Source organism: Labrus bergylta, chromosome 8 (genome assembly GCF_963930695.1).
Source record: "Labrus bergylta chromosome 8, fLabBer1.1, whole genome shotgun sequence".
Lineage (NCBI taxonomy): Eukaryota > Metazoa > Chordata > Actinopteri > Labriformes > Labridae > Labrus > Labrus bergylta.
The window spans coordinates 28,079,526-28,087,311 of NC_089202.1; the positions used below are offsets into that span (position 1 = coordinate 28,079,526).

Here is a 7,786-nt window from a genome sequence, read left to right on the forward strand (position 1 = left end):
ATTGGACCCAGCAGGCGAGTAGGGCAAAGGATTATGGGATGCAGGCACAGATAGGAGATGCAAGAAAGGGGTGGGACAAAAGTTGAACTTCAACTGAAATTGAATATTAAAGTGAATGCAATGCGAGCTGCGCGATTCCGCCGTTTGATTTGTCATTCTGGATTCTCCCGTGATTGACAGGAAACGCTATTTTCCCCAGCATTCAAACAGGAAACAACAATGCGGCTTTGTCTTAATATAAAAATACCTTTTTATAGATAAACAGTGCACTGAAATCTCATTCTGAAAGCATTTGGTGCGAGAAACGTCTAATGTAGTTTCTGAATCTTGACCCATTTGGCTAAAATAAAAAGTTTGTTTGACCTTCTTGGTGTATGCGCTGCTGTGATTGACAGTTGCCACAGTTCACGCCCGTTAAAAAAAGTTACGCCTTAAGGAGATTAAAGGCATGTGGTAATGTTTAAGACATTAAAGTTGACACCCCAACTAAAAGCACAATCATTCAGAAGATACAACATTTCATCCTTTTCATTGTCAGACCCCCCCTCTGATACAGCAGCTTGGTCTCTCGCTTCAAAACATGATGCTGTAGGAACCATCGTCCATCATTTCTGGAAACGGTCCTCTAGCTCTCTGTTTATGTCTGTTAAATAAAAAAACAAGTAATGACCGATCGTGATGGAGTGGTTACAACCCTGTCCTTCAAGATGACTGACAACAAGAAAGTCGATTGAAACAACAAAGTGGGAGACCCCACTTCAGGCCTACATTGTGATAACCACCATTTTCAAAGTAAGAAAACACACCAACCCATTTTGTGATGAACTGAATCATCACTTAATATTCAGAACAAACAGCAGATAATCAATAGTGACTAGAACAAAAAAAAAAAGCAAAAAAAATAGGGAGAAGAAAGAATAGCGCAAGTGGTTAGATAGAACAATCTGTTGTCCAGATCGGCTAGATGAGCAATGAGTCATGCAGAGAACACCCACCACTCAACATCCTGTTACATACACTCCGACTAACACACCACAGAGGAAGAACTCATTTCAGATGTACCAGAAAAATATGGAGGGAGTTCAGATTATATTAATAAACCCTCTCCACTCTGTTCTAAGTCGTGTAAGTTACATAAAAGGTAGCTGGAACATTTTATGGGATAGTGTCATTTGGAATACATAACTGTGCACCTACGCACTATACGTGGCATCCTGTATACATCAAGGAGAAACAATCTATTTCATTCCCTCTGTTCTTCTTCATGTAGTCCTTGTTTCCTTTGCCATGTCCAGTTGATTTCATGACACATTTTTTCCTTACATCGATCAATGAGTATGACTGAGTGCTTAATATAATGTAAACCGGTGTGTTGTAAAAACGTAACCATGGTTACAGTTGTCATAAATGGAAAAAAAAGCTCAAAAGCTTTTTGTACCAGACTATTAAACTTTTTATTTCTGGTTTCAAAGTGGGCATAGCTTGGCGCCAGACAGCCTATAGTTAGGTATGTAGCGTACCTCATGTACAGAGGCAATAGTCGTCCCACCCGGCCTTTTGCTGCGTGTCATCCCCAACTATCTCCTCCCAGCGTTTTCTAGTCTCTCTTCAGCTGATCTATTTTATGAAGGCAAAAGGCCCCCAAAAAATAAAAATAAAAATAAAAAGTGTACATAATAGCATTGGGCCTAATTAGAGTTTTTTTTGGTTTCGCTTTTGGGACCAGCCTAAAGCCTGGCTCAGACTGCAGGATAATCGGGCCCGACTCATGGCTGCTCGGAACCGATTATCTGTCCAGATTATCTTAAAAAAAGATCCAATCTTAACATCCCCGATCCCCTCGGCGATCGTCGTTGACGCCCCGATTTATTTCAAATGTGTTTGACATTTAGAATCTTGACGATTACGTCCTGAAAGGGTCTGGAGGAACTCATGTGTGACTACAATCACAGAGAGAGACTGAGGACTGTAATAAGGGTAGTAATGGCGACCAGCAGCAGAGGTCTACCTGCACAGATTTTCATATTTTGTACTGTGAGCGTGTTTGAGATTATGGAGTAGGATGTCTGTTAGGATTCTCCTCATGTGTGTGATGCTATCCGAAATCAAAATTGGGAAGGACTTTCAAACCCTTACAGTGTGAGCAAAGCTTAAGAGGAACCTCAAGGATCTGCAGTTTTGTTTTTTTTGCAATTGTGCATTGTTTACATTTTCCAACTTCAGATGTTCCCACTTCAGGTCCAGGGGAAATAAGGGTACCAAATGGTACCATGACTCTCAGACAAACGTGAACTGTAACACTGGGCTGTAGTTTCAGTTATCACAGGGGTCAGCTGACTGAACATCCATTCATTGTTAATGCAGGTTCATCTGCAGGGAAATGTAGTAATTCTGAAATCAGCCTCTCTGCATCTGTTCAAATTTTAAAATGTATGCAGAACTATGACCCTTACCTCACCTTGACAACACAGACCAGACTCTGAGATCTATTATGTCCAACCATCTGACCCTGCTTCAGCTATTTTATAAAGCTACATACAGGCTAACAACAGCCACAGTTTCTTACAATCACATATACAAAAAGCACTGATGAAGGGTATCAGTCTGAGCATCATAATCCCAGTAAGAAATAAAACTAGCTTCTTCTTTAAGCCTGACTTTTATCAAAACATAAGGAAAGCTGAAACACTTAAAGATGAACTGAATGTCTGTGGGTTTAGAAAAAATAACAGTTACATTGCACTTACAACAACAGTCATGCCTGGTGGCAAACTGTGAAGATAACTGTGAACAGGGGGAAACTTCTGTTTTTTTTTTCTAAAGACACAGCATGTTTTTTTAGACATGATCTAACTAAGAGTGCTGAATGATTGAAGTTCGGACTAACCTTCACAAAATCTTCAGCATTTCCAGCATCAACCCAACCATCTTAATCAATATTTCTTTGTATAGCACCAGTTCTTAACAAATGTAAGCTCAAGCCACTTAAAGGAAGAATGTGCTCTTTGATCCAGTAGATGTCGCCCTTGAGCACCAGCATGAAACCAAAACAAACTGCTGCTTGGCGACACCTCCGCCACACTGAATCCTCCTCTCTCCTACAGCGACTCACCTCCAACCCCTCTCCCCTCGCATTTGCACAAAGGTGTTATCAAATTGGAACGCACCATAATTAAGCATTAAGCGCAAAGCAGCGGACAAAATTGTCCTTTACTCGAGCTGCATTTGTTGTGTTAGCATGCTAATGGTAGCGCTCTTTAGTTAGCTCGTAGCTTCACATGTAAATTTACATTGAATGACCGTGATCTAAAAACACCTACATGACATTCAAATAAGCAGTGAGTATTCTTCTTTTCTCTCACTTAAACAGCTTTTATACGCAGGGGGATGCAACGTTATGTAGGCTACAAGAGGTAACCGTGCTCAGACCCGGTTAGTCCTGGAACAGTGTGAGTGCACGCCAGCTGGGAATGGGGAGGGGGGACAATCGTGCTTCAGCACGGTTACAGGGATACTGGGCCTATGTGAGAGCGCCCTAAGAGACATTACTCATTGCTATTTTACAAAGACCCAACATTAATACATCATGAGCAAAGCACTAATCAACATTTCGCAAAGAACAGTGACACTATAAAACATCCTTACAAGAGGCAGAAACCTCGAGTAGGACCAGACTCATGATGAATAGACATCTGCTGAAACTGCGGTGGGCTAGAAAAAGGGGATGGAGGGAGCTGCAGGAAGATGACTCAGTGGTCTGCTCTCATATCAAAAAGATACGAAAACTAAAATAAAAGGTTCGCTGTTTCAACTCGTTAACACTTAGATACAAAAAAAGGGCGTTACCCTTCGTAATAGCCTCACTTTTTGACAAAGTAATGCTAACCTAGCTAGCTTTTCAGATTTGATACAGAACATGTTTACTCTCAAAGGACATGAATCAAACAAGTTCTTATGATTTCCTGTTTGGGTCCTTCCCTTCTTTGCTCCACATTATTTAATTTATATATTTAAGGAACACGATGTGACAATTTTGTTAAATCTTACAAAATAGTGTCAACAAACATTTTCTGATTTGTTTTGAAGCTATAAACTGAAAAAAGTGATTCCTTACTGGCACTACTAGAAGGGAACTAGATTAATAATATGATAAAGGCTAACACAATGACTGAGAGGATATTGGTCTTTTACAAAGATTCCAAAATGTCAGCATGCTGTGGAAAGTTCAATGCACTTTGTTGTTTTTGTTTTCCTTGTAACAATCACATACAGAGCTCTCTGACCTCACCTCACTGACATGTTTGCATTGATGGGGGGAAACAGAAACTAGAAAATCATCCATCCATGTGTGACCTCCTGCCCGAAAAACAACAGAAAGCTCTCAACAGTCCATCTCTTCTCCACGTGATTTCTGCATGTATGGGACATTATGGAACCTACACAAACACACACCCCTCACACACAACCTCAGGCCCAACATGTTTACAGCACATGCATTCACACAACACAAACATCTGTGCTTCCTTGTTTTCTACAGAAAGCAACGGAGAGGCATCCCTGATGGCCTACCATCCCCCTCATCTCTGCCTGCCTCTCCTCCCCTCTCCTCCTCCCCCTCCTCCTCCTCCTGTGTGTAAGGCTGCAGCATCCGTCACTAAAGGCTCAAAGACGCAGTGTGAAAAGGAGGGATTCCTCCAGCTTTACCTTTCAGCGTAGGGAGAGATGTGGGCTGTGATTTAGCTCAGATGTTGCTGCTCCTCAGCCTCGGTTCACAATATCATATGACCAAGTACCACCTGCTCTACTGCCGGGTCATATGACCAGATTAGAGGAAGCAATGATCTCTGGGATTTGTAGTTTAAGGGGGGGGTGGACAGGATGGGATTTTGTTCTATAAATAACATACAGTACTGAGCTGTGGCTGTGAAGGCCAAGTGAAAATAAATAAGAGGTCTGAATTAACTTCATTCTGAGCCCCTGCTTTGATGATCTATTGTAGAAATAATAACATGTATGTAAGTATGATTCGGTTTATATATTTAAGTGTGTATATGTAGTCAGTATACACATCCTTTACATCTTTATTAACAGGGAGAACAGTGGAGAACATTATTTAAATAAATTATTTAAGATATGGGGAAATAAAAATGGATCAATTTCATTCTTAAAATTCTTCATATGATGACATTATTTTAATGGTGTAGGAAATGTTGTCATGACAACCTCCAAATAAGTCATCTTGTGTTTTATATAACTGTAATGCTAGAGGATCATTTTACAAATGCATATTTGAATATTTATATTTATTTTGATTTAATTTATTTTGCATACTTTAGTGATCTGTGAGGGGAAATTCTGATTTACCATTAGTTATTGAGAGACATCCTTCTCACACAAATTGGCCCGAAATACACACATGCACAAACAGGAGCATTGGACATGCATTAGTGGAGATGTGTCATAGTGGGGACCCTCCAGTTCCCAACCCAAGCCCCTATACAGATTAAGCAACTGCCGCCCTTAGACGTGCACCGCCCAGGAATCGTACCCGGGTTGTAAGAATGGGAATGGGAATCTTGCATGATCGCACTACACCAGCAACGTTTTTTTCAATTATAACATTACCACTATTAGATGCATAAACTCTATACAAGTCAGGTGGCTTAGGACCAGATTTGGAAAGAATGGGGACACGTCGGACAAAAGCACTAAATTCTTTACACATAGTCTCTATCACCATAGCTTTACATTTTTGGTTGGAGCCACTTCATAAAGATGGCGGTTCCAAGATGGCAGCCATGTAAAATCTGTAAGTGCCAATATGACTTCCAAGCCACTTAGAAGGTCAATCTTGGTGTCAATATAGACATTTTCTGGGTCAATGAATTCATTAAAGCTATTGAAAATATCACTAGATGATTATTTGTGCGAAGATCAAATAATTATTTTAATTATGGCAATGTATTGCATAATTTTTCAACATGGTTCCTAGGCAACACATGCATTAATTTAACCCCTTAAGTGCCCGGCATAATTTCGCTAAGCTGCCTAACTATACTATAAACAAACATCAACACCCCATGTGTAATTTTTAAGCAGTAGTTGCACAACTATTGTCTCCATAATTTGATCAATTATTCATCAAAAAGATCACAATGTGTGCCGACTGAAGGCAATACCTCCAGATATCTTGAAGTAAAAAAATTGTGTGCCACAAGGTTCAGTCTTGGGGCAACTGACACTTTACATTAATTGTAAATGTTTGTTCATATGCAGATGATACAGTTATTTATTTCTCCAGTCCTACACAGGATCAGGCTCTCTGTCACTTACCAGAGGCCTTTGATTCTGTACATGCAATTTCAGGAGGTAAAATTAATTTTGAATCCTGATAAAACTAAACTCATAATGTTTTCACACTCGAATGATGTCTTTCAAGCTATATATTCAGCAACTTGTAAAGAAGCTGAAGTTGCGACTGGATTTTTTCCCACTTGCTGCTGCTATTTTCGTTCCCCTGATCAATTTCAGTGATGTTTTATACATGTATGCGTCTTACAATGTCTTAAATATTCGGACACTGTATATCCAGATGTAGAGATTCTTAGTCTCAATTAGGTTTTCCTTGTTAAATATTTTTTTTTAAATAAAAAATATTTATATTGTGAAACTATTTTCTAGATGATTAGAAAAAGTAATAAAGTATAAAATATAGTCACTTCATTGATAGTCAAAGCAAATCAGAATTTCTTCTTTGGTCTTTACTGATTTTAAAGATTGTTGATAAAAAAAAAATAGGGTAAAAGAAAAGCTTTAATTTTTTCAATGACATAAGTCACCCTTAAATGCATTTCCTTAAACATGTGGCGTTTTTATTTTTCAAAAGTTTTAAGCAGACACCTCCTGTTTTCTCCATCTGTTTTAACTCTGACATCCTGATTCATCGCTGTGCTGCACAGGTGATCGCTACTCTGCTCTGACTGCTCCACACACTTGGATCTCTCAGAGGCATCTTGTCCAGAGAGACATCTGCCTTCCTGACACCAGACTGACCTTCACACACCATCCGGCTGTCTGATCAGTATGGTGCATATGGCAAGAAAAACTGCAGGGACCCAGGCCAGCTGTCCTGTCCACACTGAGACTGATATATGTAGTAATGGAGCTGTTAATGACAGCAGCACGTGTGATACGTATCAGATTGAGGATTCTCCTGATGAATTAAATCTTCATGCTGTCACTGTGTGAAAAAAGCTGCACCATAATATTGTTTCCACACATTTTAAAGGTGCTCACAGAGAACAGAAAATAAAAACATAATGACAACTCTGTTGTTCTAAAGTTGCTCTCAGATTAAAGGTCTAATATATTAGTTTTCTACTGAATTAAATGATAAAGTGACCTTACTATATTACCAGACATTAAGGAAACATGCTATGTTGAAGTGCTGGCCTCTCTGTCAACAATGCAGCAGCCAGTATGTCCTCCTTTTAAACTTCGATTCAGGTGAGGACTGGTTAGATTTTATTCAGAACAGAGAAGGTAGACGGTAGGCACCCCCAAACAGTCATTTTGGATGCCACTTGGTTTGCCAGGTTAATGGTAAAACAACAGGTGTTGCCAACGAACTGCCAACGTCAGATAGAAGTGATTGTACCATACCTAAAAAGCCCAAAAAAAACGAGGAAAATAGGAAGGAGAAACTTGGGGTCAAGTCAGAGTGGAAAATTCGGCTGTTTGCGTTCACACATACTGCTCCTCCTGAAAATCTCAGGAGTTTTCTGCA

At 39.7% G+C, this 7,786-nt stretch overlaps 1 protein-coding gene across 1 annotated transcript in view; it reads right to left on the minus strand.

Annotated features, from left to right (window-relative positions):
* The window catches only part of tsnare1 (T-SNARE Domain Containing 1), a 156,278-nt gene extending 151,468 nt beyond the window's left edge, over window positions 1-4,810 (minus strand). The window contains exon 1 of the mRNA XM_020637027.2: window positions 4,705-4,810. The gene's annotated coding sequence lies outside the window, so the exon portion shown is untranslated. The remainder of the gene's footprint in view (window positions 1-4,704) is intronic.
* Window positions 4,811-7,786: the final 2,976 nt, after the last annotated feature.